Source organism: Ascaphus truei, chromosome 6 (assembly GCF_040206685.1).
Source record: "Ascaphus truei isolate aAscTru1 chromosome 6, aAscTru1.hap1, whole genome shotgun sequence".
Taxonomy (NCBI): Eukaryota; Metazoa; Chordata; class Amphibia; order Anura; family Ascaphidae; genus Ascaphus; species Ascaphus truei.
Window position 1 is genome coordinate 75,566,851 of NC_134488.1, and position 21,816 is coordinate 75,588,666.

Here is a 21,816-nt window from a genome sequence, read left to right on the forward strand (position 1 = left end):
GAAAAGCTCTACTCTTGCAAAGGAAACTATTTTGATTTTTGAGCTCCAGATGTTAACAACGTGTTGCTGAAAAGAGGTGGCCCCACCCCAGGCAGGATGCGCAGAAACTGATCTGTGCCCTCCCAGTGCTGGCATCCAGCCAGACAGACAAATCTCTCTCACACACACAACACTGACACATCCTCCTTTTTCCTCCAGGCTGTAATTAGAGCCGTATTCAGATTTAACCCCAGCCATTCTGCTCCGTTTGAGTAGTTTCTCATTTGACAATCCCTGAATAGTGGGGAGGCCTCAGGGAAAATGTGATAGGAAAACTGCCATGGGAATGGGACCATTTTTTTAAGCAGACATGTTTGTTATTTCTACTGAAGGTTTCTAGATGAGAAGCTTTGGGTAACAGTGCTCTCCGTCTATCTTTAGTACATTGGCACAGTTGCATTATCAGTTAGTATCCCTCAACTCTATTACCACCACCTGTCAGTACAGATTTCAGTTTCCATACTTACTCAGTACTTGGCAGCCTCGCCTCTAATAATGATGGTGGAATAGCAATGACAACTGTATTTTTTTTTATGAACAACTGGGGAAAATATTGTACATAGACATTTATATGACTTTTCAAATGCAGTTGACTGTATGCCAGTATGCATGTAATAATAAAGTATAATCATACACCTGCTCTAAACCAGGGCTGCAGAAACAATTACAGCATGAAATTGGGAAGTGCTGAGCCTACAACGACTCGATTTGTTATGGTTGGGTATGGATCGAGATACCCTGGGGAGTTGCCATCCAGTCTTCCCATCATTTTGGAAATGATAACAGTAATAGTGAAGACTTTTATGAAGCATCTGCAGATACCTGCTTTTAAATTCATAGGCCTTTGACTGATTTTGTAATGGCTTCTCTCTCCCCTTGCACATTGTAGTAAGAATAATGGCCTTATGATTAAATAGTGCCATATATGTTGGATGAATTACTGCTCAAAGTGCAAATCACTCTCCTCTAAAAGTTGTTTTTTTTGCAACAAAAAGTAGAGGGAATTGCTCTTAAAAATACATTTAGCAGAGTTTTTTATTTGCTTTCACCATTGAGGTCATAAAATAGTCATATGGCAACAATATCATTGTTTTATATTGGGCTGAGGGAGTGGCTTAGTGAGTAAACGCACTGACTCTAACAACAATAATATTGTATTTGTTGCAGGGGAGCCTGGTTCATAGCCTAGGTCCTTGTGCAGATCACCTTCTCACCTTGTGTATCAGACACCAATAATTAGAATGTAAGCTCTGTGAGACAGGGTCTCATTGTGCTTGCAAAATTATATGTCCAACACTGCATACGCTATCAGGACTATATAAGAAAAATGTTATTATAAACCAGCAGTCTTTATTCTACTGTATATGCAGAAAAAAGCATACATTATTACTGGAGACAATAATTTCCAGTACAAAAGTCTGTAAATCCAAGTGAAATCCAACACTTCGCAAACTGTATAATGCTATGGTTAACATTTTATGAATTTAATCAGTGGATCTTAAATCTGGAATAGAGGCTTGTCTTTGCAGTCAAAATGCTGAGTGTGGTTTACTCTATTTAATGTGTTCTGCCTTTAATAACCCTGGAAAGAATTGATGGGAAACACCCAGTCAATAAAAATGCAAGGCTTTTGTCTCCCTGATCCTGGTCGTACTCTTCTCTGTTTCCTAATTGTTTTAAATCATGAATCACTGAAGCCTAACTTCCAGATATTAATTAAAAGATGCTGTTTACAATAATGAATTAATTTTTGTCAACCAGCTTCCAGCTATTTCAAGGAAAAAATAAATTTCCATATTTAAAAGCACTTGCTACTGTTTATGTTCAATTTCTCAGCCAAACTGATGTCTCTCTGTAAAATGCTTGTAAACAATTCTGTTCCACATTAGAGAAATTAAAGCTTCTGTAGAGAAATAATCTTGAGGAAGCAGTACTCAACATGAAGTGGGGTTTCATTAAAAGTTATAGGCCTGCTACACAGAGTGAGAAATGTATTACGCTAGGTCTCTAGCCCGTCATGAACATGGAACACAAGGGTTAATATACACAGCAGGAAAAAGGGAGACCAAAAAGCTCACCAGCACAAACGGAGCAGGAAGAACCCAGGACAAAAAATGATTAAAAGGGCACTTTAATGTGACAAAAGACCCATCCAACGCGTTTCAAACGTCACAGCGTTCTTTTTCAAGCGTTTCCTTGAAAAAGAACGCTGTGACGTTTGAAACGCGTTGGATGGGTCTTTTGTCACATTAAAGTGCCCTTTTAATCATTTTTTGTCCTGGGTTCTTCCTGCTCCGTTTGTGCTGGTGCGCTTTTTGGTCTCCCTTTTCCCTGTATTGCATTGAGTAGCTGCACAGCCTGCCTGCCTGCCCTTCCAGGATGTGAGTACTTGTATATTTTTCAGGGGAACCTGCCAATGAGACTGATGGTGAGTGGGTTGCACCACACACCACCTGTCTTCAGGAGGATAGTACCCATTATATGACACAATAGGTACTATATCAATTGTTAGTACCCTGGTACAGTGGTCTGGCTTATTATCATTTTGAGATATACCTGCATTTGAGCGCTTCAGCTATTTTCCATATTAATATACACAGCAACCTAGCTGATCCATTTTTCCCCTATGCAAGGTCCCTCAAATGAATAATATCTACCTTCAACCCGTCACAGTATATATCTTTACTCGCTGCTACCACCAAAGAGATATCAAGATTCACTTGCAGAGTCTTTGGTCCCTGTTTACTAAACAAAATATGCACTTAACACACACAAATCTAGTATAGCAAAATGTGTCTGAAAATGTAATCACTCTCTTCAAAATGTGCAACGTTCAATTAGAGCCCAAAGATATACTTATTCAATTTTATTACGTTACCGCATAACATCATCAGATTCCTTCAGAGAGGACTTAAAGTTAGAAATATTGAAATCAACGTGTGCAATAGACAAACACACCCCCTTTACGTTGAATTTCTAAATTAATCTAAATACATCCTTTATATCCGAAAACTTTTTTCATTGAAAAACAACATAATACTACCTTTTGGGGTATCATTACCCCCTCCCCCCTTTCATCAATTTGCAATCTGCAGCTAGTAACATTTTTATGGCTAGAGGAGAAAATAAAACTTTCTTTTCAATCAAAAGCTGTCTGAATATGTTAAGTACTGCTTAATTTCCTTTATATAATACTTAGAAGAATGCCTTCTTTACTATTGCATCTGTATAATTAAAATACATGGGTAGATATGAAAGTTTATGTTTTTAGTACTAAGTATGAGTGGCAAATGGATATCTGGCCCTTACTCTTTCACAATCGTGAAATATGTGGCATTATTTGATTCGTCTGATCGTAAATGTTACAAATAAATATTTGTTATTATTGCAAATTGCTGTCAGACACATGATATTTCACATTTAGTAAACTTACACAACATTTGGACAGCCACAGCCTCTGCTATTTCCTGACCCTTTCAGGAATCTCTTTAAATATATATAAACTGTTTAGGTTTATTTCTGCTGTTGGAAATGAGTTGTGACTCCATCTTTCAATCCCCCACTTTCAACACCAAACATTGACTTTAGATAATGGTGGCATCTACCGGAGTGCATAGCTCGCAGGGCATGAAATAAAACAAAACACAATATAGTGCAATATATATATTTTTTTTTTTAAAACGAAACATGAAATTAATTCAGAAATAGGAGTTATCCCACTCATCTGTTGTAACATAATTACAAGCGTGTAGAGAGAAACATCTCTAATCAGTGGCTATTTTCAATGTTGCATAGAAGAATATCAATTAAATAGACAAAGAGAAGGAAATAATAGCGTGATAACGTGCATGATTAAAATATGTCTAAATGATGGTATCACACTCCCAAATTCACAAAGTAATAGGCGCTTTTGGACTACAAGGTCTTCGTCTTATCAGTTGCTGTCTGCAGACCCGCTGCAGGATGACAACGTTGACCTTAGATAACCTCGTGTCTAGAAAAACACAGAAAAACAGGCCAGGTCATGACCTGCCATATAAACCACTCCTTTTATTTTCAAGACAATTCGCAACTAACATTAACTTCTGATGTGCCAGATTAATTAAAATGCTGAATATTTTCATGGTATTATTATGACACCACACTCCTTAAAATGAGACAAAGAGATTGGTAACAAGCCATCCTCGACAACCCCATGTGAAACACATTTTGTCTGGGGTCCACGTCACTACTGGCTGTTTCTTTCTAGCTGTCCCTAGCTCTTTTCTGGCAGTCTCTTGAGCCCTCTCTTGCCCTTCTCCTTTGCTACTGCTCGTTCTCTTGCTGCCTCTTTCTCTGACTGTCTCTTGGGCTCTCTCTCTCTCTCTCTGGCGGCCTTGCTTTCTTTCTGACTGTTTCTCCTGCTCTCTCTGGCTGTCCCTTAAGCTCTCTTTCTATCTCAAATGGCATTGCTTTCTTTCTGACTGTCCCTCATGTTCTCTCTGGCTGTCTCTTAAGTTCTCTTTCTCCCTGAAGGCCTTGCTTTCTTCCTGACTGTCTCGCTGACTGTCTCTTGGGCCTGCTCTCTTAGGCCTCGGCCATGTTACCTGTTTGCTGGCGGAAGCGCGCTGACGCGCACTCCCACTCAGCACTGAGCCCCTACAGCCGCAATTAGAGCGGCTTTAGTAGGGGCTCACCTATGCTTCCGCAAGCGCGCGGAAGCGTAGGTCTTAGGGGAATTTAAAATTCCCCCGCTTGCCGGCGCGACAGGCCGGTCACGTGAGCGGTACGCCCAATGAGGGCAAACCAGCTCCGTGACGTCACTGGCCCGCCCACGGCCAGTGATGTGCCCGCCCCCGGTCCACCCCCTGACGGCCCCCTGACAGCACGTGCGGTAAGCAACCGCAAGGCCAGGGAAAGCACCCGCTTTCCCTGAGCCTCAGCGCGCCTCAGCGAGCAAGCAGGGAGCCTGGCAGAGGCCTAAACTCTGGCAGTTCCTCTTTCTGTGTACTGCTGCTCTCACTTTCTTTTGCTAGATTTTTCTCTGTCTCTGCCTTGCCCTCACTGACTGTCTTTCTTGCCCTGCCTTTCTCGCTCTGACTGTTTTTCCCAGCATTTCTCTCTCTCTTTTGCCAGTTGTCTCTCTGCCTTTCCCTTGCTGGCTCTCAATCTTTCCCTGCCTTTCTGGATCTGACTCTCTCTCTCTCTCTCTTTCTCCCCTACGTCCCTAAATACTGTCTGATCTAGGATTATGGGCTGTAATGGGAAGCTCTCGCTATCCCACACTTCAGTACAACCCGAATCACTTAACCCCTCACGGACTCCTGTGATAACGGGCTGTAATGGAAAGTTTTTTATACCCTCCACATTTTGTATTGTATTGTATGTCTTTATTTATATAGCGCCATTAGTGTACATAGCGCTTCACAGTAGTAATACATGTGATAATCAAATAAATAACAGATAATATAAATAACAGATGATGGGAATAAGTGCTTTAGACATAAAAGTAACATTTCGGAAGAGGAGTCCCTGCCCCGAGGAGCTTACAGTCTAATTGGTAGGTAGGTAGAACGTACAGAGACAGTAGGAGGGAGTTCTGGTAACTGCGTCTGCAGGGGGCCAAGCTTTATGTATCATGTTCAGAATATCCACAGTGCTATTCATATGCTTCTTTAAGCAAGTGTGTCTTAAGGTGGGTCTTAAAGGTGGATAGAGAGGGTGCTAGTCGGGTACTGAGGGGAAGGGCATTCCAGAGGTGTGGGGCAGTCAGTGAAAAAGGTTTAAGGCGGGAGAGGGCTTTAGATACAAAGGGGTAGAAAGAAGACATCCTTGAGAAGAACGCAAGAGTCTGGATGGTGCATACCGAGAAATTAGAGATGAGATGTAAGGAGGGGCAGAAGAATGTAAAGCTTTAAAAGTGAGGAGAAGAATGGAGTGTGAGATGCGGGATTTGATCGGAAGCCAGGAGAGGGATTTCATGAGGGGACATGCTGAGACAGATCTAGGAAAGAGTAGAGTGATTCTGGCAGCAGCATTTAGGATAGATTGTAGGGGAGACAGGTGAGAGGCAGGAAGGCCAGACAGCAGGAGGTCACATTTGTACAACCCCTCTCAAGAACCCCTTGAGGACCCTTTTGATGATGAACTGTAATGGGAAGTTCTCTGCTTTCCCCCCCCTCCTACATTAGTACAACCCCTCTATGTCACCTCCTTGGGACCGACCCCCTGTGACCATCTTGTTGGTGAGATGAATTGTATTGGGAGGTCCCCATGGCCCCCCACTTCTATACATCCCTTGTCTGTGACCCTTCCCTGGTAACCAGTGTGTCAGTACTTGAAATTGTTCAGCAGATTCCTGATCTTGTTGGGTTCCAGCAGTCTCATATTGGGTAATCATTTTTCCAAGATCATTACGTAATGTACATTAGCAGGAATATCATCAATTAATCCACCTCCCACACACTCTGCCCAGTACCCCAATTCAAGTATAACTTTACTACTGAGCAAACAAACAATTATAAACCCTCTAAAAAGCGCTAACCTACAATGGGTGTGAATAACAGTGAATAATAATTATCAAAAAATAAAGTGATAAATAATATAGTGAAAAAAGCTGCCTAGGGGAACAACAACCAACAGATCATTCCTAATCTGATAAAACAATTACACATACAAAAGAGTGTCCCCGGCGCTTGAATTCAGTCCAAAATACCGTAATCAAACAAAGATAGTCTCTGATACAAGGCTCCTTCTGGACAGGTTGATGAACTGGTTGGATAAAGTTCCAGATGGGTAGGTGTCTTTAATCAAGTATCTTCACTGGTTCTGAAAAAACAGAAAAAAGGCACACCAATTGCGCAGTATATCACAGCAACAAGTCCCTGACTAGAACTTGCAGAATCCTACTCACAGAATAAAGATTGTCACATTCAGGGGAGAGAATCTGCATACACTTCCCGTCCCTGCACGGCTTCCCACGGACCCCACGTGGTCTGGCTTGTAGAATTCTCCTCAGATGGGCGATGTTGATCGTGGATGTCAATGATACAGCATACACCAACGGTGTAACAGGGAATAGGACAATACTAGTGTGATATGTAACAAACTTTAATAAAACACTTAAAACACTTAAAAACCACACTCACATGGTATGGAGGTGAGTCATACAACTCACGGATGCCGTCCGCAACCTGAAAGTTCCCCGATCTGCAGCAGAGAGACTCACTGCACGCGCCACCTTCTACCGGCAAGCGGGTGACGTCAGCGATGCAGGAAGTCCTCCCTGTGTCTGGAACTAAAGTGGCCGGATTGGGTCAAAACACTAAGCTCCTCCTCCCTACGCGTTTCATGACACTAGGTCACTTCCTCGCTGACGTCACCCGCTTGCCGGTAGCAGGTGGCGCGTGCAGTGAGTCTCTCTGCTGCAGATCGGGGAACTTTCAGGTTGCGGACAGCATCCGTGAGTTGTATGACTCACCTCCATACCATGTGAGTGTGGTTTTTAAGTGTTTTAAGTGTTTTATTAAAGTTTGTTACATATCACACTAGTATTGTCCTATTCCCTGTTCCACCATTGGTGTATGCTGTATCGTTGACATCCACGATCAACATCGCCCATCTGAGGAGAATTCTACAAGCCAGACCACGTGGGGTCCGTGGGAAGCCGTGCAGGGACGGGAAGTGTATACAGATTCTCTCCCCTGAATGTGACAATCTTTATTCTGTGAGTAGGATTCTGCAAGTTCTAGTCAGGGACTTGTTGCTGTGATATACTGCGCAATTGGTGTGCCTTTTTTCTGTTTTTTTCAGCACCAGTGAAGACAATTGATTAAGGACACCTACCCATCTGGATCTTTATCCAACCAGTTCATCAACCTGTCCAGAAGGAGCCTTGTATCAGAGACTATCTTTGTTTGATTACGGTATTTTGGACTGAATTCAAGCGCCGGGGACACTCTTTTGTATGTGTAATACCTTTACTACTGGCAAATTGTAGTGGGCCCCTCCCACCCCCCCCCCCCCCTCCCCAAATGCAAAATCCGTCCAGGAAGGATTTCATCAGGTCCCACCACCCCTGGCCACACCAAGTGTAGAACTGAGTCCCTCATTCCTTGGGTGAGTTTCTGACCCATGGTATTTGGCTGCAAGTGGGCACCTCTGTTTTCCAGCAAAGCAGGCACCACATAATCACCTAGGTGCACTCCTGAGGGGCAATCCCCATTTGCAGGCTACTTCTTTTATGGGCAGGCAGTACTGCTATGCCCCAGCTGTTTGCAAGCAAAACAGCGACGGGTTTCCCCCTTCCCTGGTGTGCCAACTTCCCCCCCACCCCCAAATGAAGTCTCAGTATGCATAACAGGAAGAGGTTATGGGGTTTCTCTGGCTTTACCCCCTTTCCCGAACACAAAACCCCAGCAAGCTCTTTTTGGGAACTCCTGAGCCCCAAAATATATGTATGTATTTAAGTGTTAAAATGGAGTGCTATTGAGCGTGGCATATGTATACAACAGACAACAGAGAAGCCCAATGCTACATCCAACATGATAGAAATACACAGTAAATTACTTATATATTCTCTTGAAAAAGGGTCATTTAGTTTAACCCTTTGGCCAAAGCGTTGTAAGCTTGCGCGCCACGACAAGGCAGACACCCATTCACAAGTCCTAACACTACCAGATAAAATACTAAAATACCTCTATTAGGATTAAAATTCTCATGTACCTTTATTAGGAAGGAGAAAGACCACATTGGATCTATATCTAGCAGAATGAAAAGACCTACTAACTTGGGAAGGGGGAGGGGCGGGCTTAAAACCTGGGAAGGAGGAGCCACAAACCCCCAACAGCTGAAACAGCTGACAATAGGTTAACAGAACACAAAACCCCAGCAAGCTCTTTTTGGGAACACCTGAGCCCCACATAATATATGTATGTATTTAAGTGTCAAAATTGAGTGCTATTGAGCGTGGCATATGTATACAACAGACGACAGAGAAGCCCAATGCTACATCCAACATGACAGAAATACACAGTAAATTACTTATATATTCTCTTGAAAAAGGGTCATTTAGTTTAACCCTTTGGCCAAAGCGTTGTAAGCTTGCGCGCCACGACAAGGCAGACACCCATTTGCAAGTCCTAACACTACCAGATAAAATACTAATATACATCTATTAGGATTAAAATTCTCATGTACCTCTATTAGGAAGGAGAAAGACCACATTGGATCTATATCCAGCAGAATGAAAGGACCTTCTAACTCGGGAAGTGGGGAGGGGTGGGCTTAAAACCTGGGAAGGAGGAGCCACCCACCCCCAACAGCTGAATCAGCTGAGAATAGGTTAACAGAACACAAAACCTCAGCAAGCTCTTTTTGGGAACCCCTGAGCCCCCACAAAATATATGTATGGCATATGTATACAACATACGACAGAGAAGCCCAATGCTACATCCAGCCTGACAGAAATACACAGTAAATGACTTATATATTCTCTTGAAAAATACTAACATACCTCTATTAGGATATAGATCTAATGTGGTCTTTCTCCCGCCTAATAGAGGTAAATGAGAATTTTAATTCTAATAGAGGTATATTAGTATTTTATCTGGTAGTGTTAGGACTTGCGAACGGGTGTCTGCCTTGTCGTGACTCGCAAGCTTACAACGCTTTGGCCAAAGGGTTAAACTAAATGACCCTTTTTCAAGAGAATATATAAGTAATTTACTATGTATTTCTGTCATGTTGGATGTAGCATTGGGCTTCTCTGTCATCTGTTGTTTACCCCCTTTCCTCCTGGGACCCTCTTGTTAACTGCAGGGGTCCTGTTAGCCATGTAAGAATCTGCAAGCTTGCAGTCTCTGTGGCTAAATTAAGACCCGGTCCTTCATCTTTTCTCTTACTTCAGGTGGGTTAAAAATTGCTCATGTACTATGAGATCCAGTAACCCTTCAAAGCTTTCAATTTCCAGCCCTCAAAACCACTGATTGCACAAAGATGTCAGACGGCTCACCAGCTTAGAAAGGCCAGTGGTAGCATAGCACTGCAGAGTTCTGAACTCCTGCTGGTAGATTGCAGGGGTAATATTGAAATGGTGTAACAATGCCGTGTGATGACCTCATAATCCAGGTCAAGGTGTGCAGGCAGCTCAGAAAATCTGGGTATTGGGTACATTGCTCGTTGATCATGAGGCAATTCATTATTTTTTGTACCAGATAATCTCTGGGACATAACACCTGAGTCACTCCAAAGGCATCTCCCTAAAATAGACTCACAATCTGCGTTCACTGCCTCTGTCCTCTTCAAAGACCACCTGAAGTTCACCAGCCCTACCCCCCTGCATGTCTGACGTGAGCTACGATCTGCTGCTATGCAGCTGTTTTCATTTCTACCAAAGAATCTCTGGGACATAACACCTAAGTCACCCCAAAGGCGTCAGCCGAAGGGCAGCCAAAGGGTGTCACCGTTTGCTGATGTTTGGTAATGCTACAGCTGCTCTATTGTAATCTGAAACTCACCAACCCTGTCCTCATCCACCGTAACAAATTTTTCAATTTACCCTGCCTTATAGATTGTAAGCTCCTTGAGGCAGGGCCTCTTCTAACACAATGATGGTCTATCCTGCCTCTTCTAACACTATTTGAATCTTGTCTGTAAATGTTATATATGCCTATATCTCTAAATGTCCATGAAATGTCTGTAAACTGAATGTATAGCCTCATTTCATTTAATGTATTATTCTAACTCTGACTTTTCCTGTGAGACTCTTGTATAAAAAAATAATGTAGTAAAAAAAAAATTAATTTGTGTTGTTCTCAAACGGACTATAAAGTATTGTGATGCCCCTTTAAGTGGAAGCATGTTTTTTTACTTAAAAAAATAAATGATAATGATAATCCTGTCTGCAAGTTTTTTCAAACCCACTCAAGAAAGTGTCCAGTTCTCTGTCTTTCTCCAGATTCGGGAAATTCTCTATACAGGATCTGAAACTGCTGAATTCTCTGCTGCTTGGTGCTTGCGATGACCTCTCAAGCTTGACAAGTTCCAGCTGGTGCTCTATGTCCGCCACTTGTCTTTCCCTTGCATCTTCTCCCACTGCTGCATATCTTGCAGCCTCGGATGCAGAAGCTTGTCTTTCCCTTTCACCTGCCTTTCCTCTTGCTGAAACTGGGTGATGAGCTGCAACCGCATTATGTCATCTATTGTCCCAGGTGCTTGAGAGTATTTGCAGGAACACATCCAGGGCACTGGCAGGGTGAGAACTAGGAATCATCAGAATATAAAAGTCCTGGGTTCCTTGACCCATGTGCAATTTCCAGGGCTAAGCCTCCCTCTGCACCACTTCTTTGGTCATCCTGGCACAGAGTAGCATCTTGTTCTGTGTTGTTATCTTGCAAAGCCTGTCTCAGCGCCTCTGTATTTTTTTTTTTACTAAAATAGGAATATTTATTTCCTCCCATTGAGCTCTCAGAGTTTCTCTTGACTGGCATGTGGATACAGTAGTCATACTCCCTACACTTGCATAAAAATCAAAAGATAGAGAAAGAAAAACAAAAGAAGTGGGTGGGAACGAAACTCCCTGCTTGTATGTTTTGTAGAAATAGCACTGTACTGTAGATGGGATTAAAGTGATTCAGAATACATTGTGTCTGTTTTAATCTATTTTGATGTAGCACACCCCCCCCCCCCCTATAGAAGATATGGTGGCTACTTTGTGTTTGGTGCGTTACCTGTGATTCACAGAAGGCCTGAACCTCCAAAACTGGGAGCCTGGGGTGTGCCTGATCCATTAGGCGATAGCGCCTCCACCTGCAAGGGATCCCAACCTGGCTTACCATTGGATGATCTGTTACAGGAACAATACTAATGATGCATGCATACAAATATATGCTAACAACCTTTACTACACAAAATAATATTGGTACCCTGTACCACACAGTATTATAGACCCCAACCTGAAACCAACAGTGAGTGTCCCCAGAGTACATTGGATGCTAGGCACGAATTCCCTGATGTCCCTTCCCAATGTCAAGGCCCACCCAAAGTAATGGAGATAGTGCTATCCCGTGGAGTGTTAGTGAACTTGGTTAGGAACCTGCCTGGGCTCCAGCGCACAGGTATTGCAGAATAACAAGAAGGATCCATCTGATCCAATGTTGCCATCCGCGATGGCATCTACCTCTGCGCGGGGGTGAATTCAGGCGTGGATAATATCACCCTACCGTCTTTACCGCGTGACTGGTCGGGTCCCAGACCATGGGCCGCAGTCATCGCCTGGCATCCCACCAGTGCTGTACCTGACTATATGCAGCTACTGGGGAAAGGTCCCTGACTATGGGCTTTCCCTATAGCAGCCACAAGCTACAGTGAGTCGGGGCCTAGCTATGGCCTAAGGGGGGGGGGGGAGATCTAGCCTAGTCCAGGGGAACATTGCTCCCTGGACACTACCTCCTCCTCAGAGGTCCCTCTTCCGACTGGCGTGTTTCCAGACGTGCCAAATGTATCGATCTCCCCCTGCAGGGGAAACTGTAGCCCTATTTGCTGCCGCAGATCAGGTGGTGCAATGCCCCATGGCATTATGGGGGTTGTAGTTCCCTTGCGGACCTCTGTGGGTAATGGCCGCCACGGTGTTCCCTTCTGCGCATGCGCAAAGCGCTCTAATGACCACCACACATGGAATCGTTCTGCGCAAGCGTTCATAATTCAAGATGGCAGCCCCCGCTAGCCGGGTGCGAAGCAAAGCTCCTGGCAACCGGCTTGCCTCTCCAGCCACCGCCTAAACCTCCCTGACTGCCAGCAAGGTCCCCCGCTGTAACGGAGGTAAGCGAGAGGACCGGGGAACCGTAGGAAATCCAGAGGGGACTACACTCTCCCCCTGGTGAAAAACCCAATGTCTCCGCATGGGAACTGTGAGGATTCGCCATCCTGCCGGCTGAAGACCGTATCCTCACCTCAGACCTGCTGTGGTGTCAGACTCTCTGGAAGCACAGTAGTGCGGTTCTGCTACGTGCGCGCATTCAAATCTTGCCCGGTCTATCTTCCCGTTCGTGGGCCCTGCCCCCTGCTCTGGCGCTCGGCGCCTGCGCTCGTCCAGCCTCCCCTCTGTGGCATGACCCGGTCTCCGCCCCCGGCCGCTGATGGACAGGACTGGCGTGGGAGTGTCTTGTACACCAGGCTCTGCCCTTGACCTCCGTGATGCGCGCAGGTCCCCGCGCCCTCAGTCACGCCCCCGTTCCTGATCAGGCTGCATCATAGGGCACACCTGTGTGCACCAGCAGCCTATAGGATTCAGTTTCCTGGCTGCGCCCTGGCTTACCATTGGAGAATCTTCCTTTATATACCCTCTTGTTCCTGACTCTCATTGCTGAGCATAGTCTAGTGTGATGCCATGACTTGCTGCATTCTAGTTCCTGTGACCTTGCCTTGCCTGTTATCCTGTTGTTGCCTGACCCTGCTTCTCTCATTGGACTCCGCACCTCTCCTCTCCTGATCCAGCTTCGTACGACCACTCTCCTGTGTCTCCAGTCCTGACCTTGGCTAAGTACTCCAACGATCCGTTACCCTCCTATCCTGAATTGGCAAGTACCCTCACTACTCTTACATCTCCAATCCTGACCTGGCTGGCATGACCAATCTACATCCTAGGCGCGCCCACGTGGCTGTGGGTTGGCGTTACTCAATTCACTACACTGGCGACACACTTTATTCGAGCTCGGCTAGTCCCACGAATTCGGGTATACCCGGGTGTATTGAGGTTTGTGACTGTTTTCTGCCCGAGTGCATTGAGGTATTTTCCAGGCAGGGATTGAAGCATTTTATTCCCGCTGGCTGCAATACTGCACAGTATATATATATATACTGCATTACAATTCATGAATTTATGCCATCTGGTAGACACGCGAAGCATTGCAGCCTATTAAATCCTAATCATTATCATTTAACAGATCAGCCGCCCGTCAGCCAGGCATGAACCCAGGCTGGGAAGGCAAACGCAACGGGGCTTGTCAGAGGTGAGGAGCGGCGCATTCCAGGTATCTGCCAGGTACATACTGGGTATTTGCTCGAATAAAGTGTGTCGGTGCAGTACCTCAGCACCGCGGTCGCACTTCGTTTGTGGTGAGCTACGCGTTACAGTATACTCAGCCACACAAACTTCGACCCCGTTGAGGTAGGAAGAGTCCTGAGCACACACGCAAGCTACCTGTCCAGTATTGAGGAAAAATTAGTGGCTAGAGATCAAAGCATGCGCTCCGTTCAGGAGAACTTCAGGTCTCTCAATCGTTCTCTTCAAGAACCTTGGTCCTCTCTTGCTCCTGCAGTTCCTGAGTCTGCCACTATGCCCTCTTCACACTTCTCCCAAGAACCTCGGTTACCTGCCCCTAACCGCTATGGTGGTGACCCTCATGAATGCTGGGGGTTTCTTAATCAATGCTTTATACAAGTCGAAATGAATCCCTCATGCTTCACTTCACCCCCACGCCAAAGTGGCGTATATTGTTTCTCTTCTTTTTTTTTCAACCAAAAATGTTTTTATTGAGTGCATGGTACAATCATAACAGTATCTACCAACCCAATGTCGTACATAAAGGTATCCACGTGAACTCGTTTGTTGTGAGTAACCATAACTGACATACTGGGGAGACTTACAGATGAACCAGACCATCGACAGGGATACAGTAGGGAAGGGGGAGGGAGGGGAGGGAAGGGAGGGAGGGAGAGGGGGGGGGGGCAGCAGACTCAGAGAATTTCAGATCCTGAGGTGTGTACTGGGGGAACCCGGCTTTGCTGAGCCCAGGGGTCGGTCACGGCCCAAGGGTCCCTATCGGCTACTGACGGTGACGCCATGCAATGGCTAGTCATCTTGCATCTTAATCTGTCGGTCTTAACCTCCTGTCCTGCTTAGTTACCCTATATACGTCATTCTACTGTCTCCACACATCAGAGGAGAACGCGTTGATGACTATTAAAGTAATATATTGGAGGCACTGATCCCTGGGATATCTATTTGGGCTAACCAAGGTGCCCAAACTTTTAGGAAATTTGTGCCGGTGTCGTTAACCAGACTTGTTAACTGTTCCATCCGGCAAACATACCAGATTCTAGTCCTGATTTGTGGGATATTGGGTATCTCGGGCTGCTTCCACAATGCTGCGATTTCGCACCTCAGGGCAGTTGCAAAATGTGCAATTAATTTGTGCTCTGATCTATTTAGCCCCGAGGTGCGTCTGGCCAGCAGAAGCAAACAGGGGTCCAAAGAGATTGTGCGACCGAGATTTCTCTGGAGCCAATTCCTGATGTCTTCCCAGATTGGGAGTACCTTGGAGCAACCCCACAGCATATGCAGCAAGTCTGCCTTTTCCCCACATTGTTTGGGACACAATGTGGGGTAATCTTTGACAAACTTAGATAATCATAGTGGGGTCAAGTACCATCTCATCAGGACCTTATACGCGTTCTCCTTTAATGTTGTGCATATCGAGCTCTTGGAAGCCGCTAAAACAATAGAGTCCCAGTCCTCGTCGTCTAAAGTTTCCCCTAGGTCGCTCTCCCCACCTGGTCCTGTAACCAAGTACCGCGTCATCGTCTGTTGCCGGGCAGACCACCTCTTTGTATATACCAGAGATAAGTCCCCTGGTACCTGTTCCTCTGGAACAGAGCTATTCAAAATTCATTCGCCTGGGTCGGATTGGGATTTTAGCATAGAATGCCCTTAATTGGAGGTATCTAAAGAATTCTGAATTTGGTACTGCTTTCTCAGATTTAATTTGCTCGAAAGGTTTGATTGATATTCTACCCTCCAGGTGTAGTAGGCGTGTGTAGCCTTTCTGTCTCCAGATTGCGAAATCTTTACTTTGCAGGCCCGGAGCGAACTCAGGGTTCCCCAAAATTGGGGTCATCTAGGCGTGTTGCCTTGTTAGGGCAAACTTATATTTGCTCTTGTCCCATAATGATAACGAGCTGCTTACCACGGAGAGCGGGTTACTAAAAGTTTTATGAACCTTTTTTGGAAGCCATATTAAGTCCTGGCGTACCACCGGGGCACAACAGTCCGACTCCAGTTCCACCCAACGCCTCAGACTAGGGTGGGTGCGCCACTGGGTAATTTGGGTTAATTGGGCCGCTCTGAAATACGAGAATAGGCAAGGTACCGCTAACCCTCCTCTTGTTGTGGGCCGAATAAGTGTGGTGGTTTTGATTCGGGGTGTCTTATTACCCCAGACGAATTTCACCATTGCGGACTGTAGCCGGAGGATGTCTTCCCTGATTATAGGGATCGGTAGGGTCTGAAATAGGTACAGAATTCTATGGAGGAGATTCATTTTAAGAGACTGGATCCTGCCGATCCAGGATATACTGTACCCTACCCACTTCCTGAGATCCTCCTTCAATGTCCGTATCAGTCTGGGGTAATTTGCTTTATATAGGCGCCGAATTGTTTCGCGATATTTACCCCTAGATATTTAGTGGAGGAGGTTTGCCATTTAAAGTTAAAGTTCACCGTGATCAATTTTTCAGTGACTTTAGGTAGGTTTATGTTCAGGGCTTCTGACTTTCCCTGTTAATTTTGAGCCCTGATATCGCGTTAAATTCTCCTAATAGGCTGAAGACATTAGGCAGAGAGGTGAGGGGCTGTGATAGTGTTAGTATCACGTCGTCAGCGTACAGAGCCACTTTATGTGGCTTTTCTCCATTTTGGATTCCTAATATGTTGGGGCTGAGGCGTATATGCGCCGCTAAGGGCTCAATGCATAGTGCAAAGAGAAGGGGTGACAGAGGACAACCTTGTCTGGTGCCGCTCTTTATCAGGAATTCTCCCGAAGGGAAGCCCTGGTGCCTGACCTTCGCCGTCAGCCCCTGGTACAGAGCAAGACTTGCCTCCACCATTCTCCCACCTAGACCGAACTCTCCAAGCGTCTCCCTCAAGTAGGGCCAATCGATTCTATCGAAAGCTTTTTCTGCGTCTAGACTAAGCACCATACACGTGATATGTTTCTTTTGTGCCAGATCGATTAAATCTATAATCCGTCTGGTGTTTTCTGATGCCTGTCTCCCACAGATGAACCCTACTTGATCGGGGTGGACCAACTTCGGCAACACCTGGTTAAGGCGGTTATCCAGTAGTTTGGAAAAGATTTTTGTGTCTGAGTTTATCAGTGAGATGGGTCTATAGCTTTTACAATCCGCTGGGTCCTTCCCCTGTTTGTGGATCACAGAGATAGACGCTTGAAGCATCAAACCCGGGATGGGGGCCTCGTCAAGAAAGGAATTGCACAGCTTTAGGAGGTGAGGAACTAGTATATTGCGGAATTTTTTATAATAGAGGTTGGAAAAGCCATCAAGGCCAGGGGCTTTGGATGCTTTCAGTGACTTCATTACCTCTAGGATCTCCTCCATAGTCTGCCTGTAGTGCGTCCCTCTCCTCTCTGGTCACTTTTGGTAACTGAGCCCCTTTCAAGAATGTCTTCAGTCGGGCTCTTGTGGTTGTAGTATGGGCCACCTTCGCTCCATCATGTAGGGTCTCATAATATGATTTAAATTAGTCTACAATTAATTTAGGGTCAGAGATAAGATCCCCCTGCGCTCTTCGAATTGTCTGAATTTGGGAGACTTGATTTCTGTCTCGAAGTTCATTGGCAAGTACGGTATCTGGCTTGTTCGCCTTTTCAAATTTTTTTCGCTTGGACCATGACAGCTCTTTCTCAGCACGGGAGGCTAGCAGTAAATTTAGTTTAGTTTTGGTGTCTAGCAACTCCTTAAGGGTCATTGCATTTTTGTTATCTTTGTGAAGGGTTGACAGGACCGCCAATTCTGCTTTTAACTGTTAATTTTTTTGTCCTTTTCCCTCTTTCGCTTACTCGCGATCCCTATGAGCTCTCCTCTGAGAGTTGCCTTATGGGCTTCCCATAGGGTAGCTTGTGAAGCCACGCTTCCCGTATTCTCCTGAAAAAAATCCCTGATTCTATCCCCCACTTTTTGTGTGATTTCGGGGATTGTTAATAACACTTCGTTAAGTTTCCAGTTCGCTCCTGGTCTGTCAAGTCTGAAGTCTGAGCACCGCAGCTCTATCGGCGCGTGATCTGACCACGAAATATTGTGGATTCCCGAGTGGGAGATCTGAGAAACCATTCTGCTAGACACAAAGAGGTAGTCTATCCTACTGTATCCGTCATGTGGGTGGGAGTAAAATGTAAACCCTTTTTCATTTTGGTGATGCTCACGCCATATATCTAGAAGATTATTGGTTCTCAGCCCCCTGTTCCATGTTTTTCTGACTTTCGACCGGTTGTGACCGCCCGGGGTGCACCTATCCAAAATTAGGTCAAGCGTCTGATTAAAGTCTTCCTCGAGGACTACGCAGCCTTGCGCAATCTTCCGGAGTACAGAGAATAATTTCTCTAGGAAAGCTTCTGCGTCGTGACTCGGGGCGTATACGTTTGCTAATGTGATCGATTGACCTCTTATCTCCCCGGTAATAATCAAAAATCGTCCGTTATTGTCTTTTTTGACGGTCTTAAACACTAGTGGCAACCGGTTGTGGAGTAGGATGGCTACTCCTTGTTTTTTCTTATTGGCTGAGGCTGAGAACCAAGTCTTAAATCTATAGTCTATGTACTTCGGGGAACTGGTTTTGGAGAAGTGTGTCTCCTGTAGGAAAATTATGTCTGGGTCCGTCTTTTTATAGTCCGTCATGGCCAATTTCCGCTTCCCAGGGCTATTAAATCCCTTCACGATATATGAGAGGGTAACTATCCCCTTACTCGTAAGCTTTCATAGTAACTAGGTGGAACCCACGTAGGAGCCGTGTTGTCGGGCACCGTCCGAATCTTTCTGCGGTTTCTGAATGCAGCCGGGAGAAACAAGGGAATAAACATTGGGGGAACATATAAACACATATAACAAAACATGCAATTACAGTAAAAGTACGTCCGGCGTATGGGCGAGACCAGTCTCCACCTACCGCCTTCTCTGCCCCTCCTGGACGTTCAGCCTGAGCGTAGTCCGGGATGGACCTCCACCCCCCTCTACCGCTCAACCTGGCTGGCCCAGTGGGGACTTTCATAGGCCTCCCAGAGGGAATCCCCCCGGTGCCCATGTGGAGACTCATGTCCAAGGCGAGACTGGAGGGCAAACCCCCACCCCCTCCCCTCTTTCTCATAAGCTAAATTTAACCACATCCTAACATAGCCACTGACAATCTAAACTTGCAATTTTAACTTTCCCAAACCTCTCCGCGTAATATCCACTCTCTCCAACCCAGTTCTTTTTTTTCCCCCCCTTTTTTTCCCCTCCTCCCCCCCCCCCTTATATTAAGTTGCCTGTCGCAGAATATTGTATTTGTGCTATGTGTCTTGACCCATTGACCCTTTCCCTTGGGGGCCTCTCATCCCTGATCTAGTAGCTCTCTAACTGTGAGGCCGGGCACAGGGGTGGGGGTGAAGATTGTTTGTGTTAGTGCTTTTTATTTTGTTTACTTTTATTACTACTACTACTATCCAGCTGAAGTTGACTGTGCTGGCGGTGGGACGTCTCTATCTTGACTCTCCTTTTCTTCTTGGGGCCTTCCGGGGACATTGTCATTGCTCCCGGCGAGTATGCGTTCTGTAGCCCCTGCTTCCGGGGTTCCTGACCTCTAGTCCCCTCTCGCGGGATCCTGCTGTGGCTGGCGCTGCGTGGTGACGTCCTTCCCGGCCCTTCCCTGGCCTCCTCCAAGATGGCGGTCCTTCTACTTCCTATGACGTCTTTCCGGCGGGCGCCATTTTCTTCTCCGGAGCCGGCGAGAGAGGAAGTCCTCCCACCAGCTCTCCCGCCCGATTGAGCTCCACTTCTCCAGTGCCGCCACGAGGTCCAGGTCCTGAGTCATCGCCATGTTGAGTGTCTTGCGTTCCACCAGCCGCCGCCATGACAGAAACAGGTAAGAGTTTGTGATTTGATTTTTTTTTTTAAACTCCGGACGGCTTTAATACGATTCTCAGGGTCATCTTCCCTGTAGAGCTCCACAGCTTTGGGGGAGTACATCGGAGAGGGTTGGATTAGGGGGTCGCTCAAACTGCCCCTGAAACGGTAATAACTGGCACGACTTCCAACATGAAGTAAAACAACGGGATACTTTTATTCCTTTCCTCAGTCCGCCTCGTCCCGGCTTTCTCGTGGTTCACCCACCACCTGTCAGTCTGCCTCCCGGGTTTGTTCCTTGCGGGGGCTTGTCACGGTAGCTTATGACAAGATATAATGAACACCAAATATCTGGGTTGAACTGAACGAGGCTTAGATATAATAAAATATATTTATTCCTTAAAAAAGGTGCACACAGCAATATAGTACAATTAACAGACAAGAAGGTAACACTTACTTAGGGTTGGGGGATGGAGAAGTATCAGCTAGCAATTCTCCAGCAATCCGGTGACATTCAAGATGGTATCAGAAGAAGAACTAAAAACGGTAGGATTGACACAGTTTATATACCTGTGTAACCCTATTCTTAACATTGAATACAGACTATGGGTGAACAATTATCTGTATCCAATCCCTAACGTGGAGACACAGATTAACCCATGCCCCCCAGCTAGTTAGCCCATGTGTACTGGGACTCTGAGGGTCTTATTTCTGTAGCCCCATAATTAAATCAGGGGCAACGACCAGTCTACCAAATGAAGTATCTGATAGGATCTTCATTGTTTGTAGGTGTAGACATAACACTTACAAACCACTCCAGTTTGATGATTCTCCGCCCTCAGGTAACAATTAGAGTGGCAGAGTCTGTTGATTAGTACTTGGGCTCAATCATCCGGCTGCCCTTCCTGACCTATTTAGCATAGCAGATGGAGTCTGCATTTTTCAGAGCAGATCCAAAATACCATACATATACTCTTTAATATCTACACATATTATTAATAAGTTCCATTCTGGTGGGCTCAGTGGGTCGAAATTTGCCCGTTTTTAATGCCTACAGTGACTCCACATATTGGCCAAATATCAACTCTCTGTGACCTCCAGAACTGGAGATACAGAAATGCACTTTAAAACATTAAAATACAGGATTATAATGAAACATGGGAACAGTGGAACATACAGTTTCCTGACATGACAAGGTGTAAGCCACATTCCTGGACCGCAGTCCAGTTAACCCCTTGCCTCCCTAGTGAGGTCTGGGGGTGGCCATATGGGGTGCAACCCCTTTAATACCGGGCCAACCCCCCTCTCCCTCTACAGGGCTGTTGGAGGAGTTCTCCTTTACCCCCAGCTTATGGAGGAATTCTGCCCCTTCTTCTAGTTCCCTCATAGAGATGGCCTTCCCGTTTCGTATGACCAGCAGGCCAAACGGGAAGGTCCACCTATAGCGGATTGCCCGGTCCCTCAGTGTTTTAGTGATGGGCTGCAGCTTCCTTCTCTTGGCCAGGGAGACCGGAGAGAGATCCTGGAAAAACAGGAGGGTAATTTCCTCAAACCGGCAGGATCCTTCTGCTTTGGTCTTCTGGAAGATGGCATCCCTGGTGCAGCCGGGTGATTACATCGCGCGGCTGCTCTGCTGCTGCGGGTCTGCTTCTCAAGGCCCGGTGGCAGCGGTCCATTATCCGTTCATTGGCCGGACAGTCAGGGAGCAGCTCCTCCAGCCAGCGAGAAATTAACCCTTCCACATCAGTAATGGCCTCAGGGATGCCGCGCACTCTGATATTGTTGCGGCGATCCCTGTTCTCCGCGTCCTCCTGCCTGTCTGCCAGTTCATTTATTTGCGTTTGGATATGTGCTGTGCGTTTGTCAGACTTTTTAAGATGCTTTGAATTGACCGCCATCTTCTCT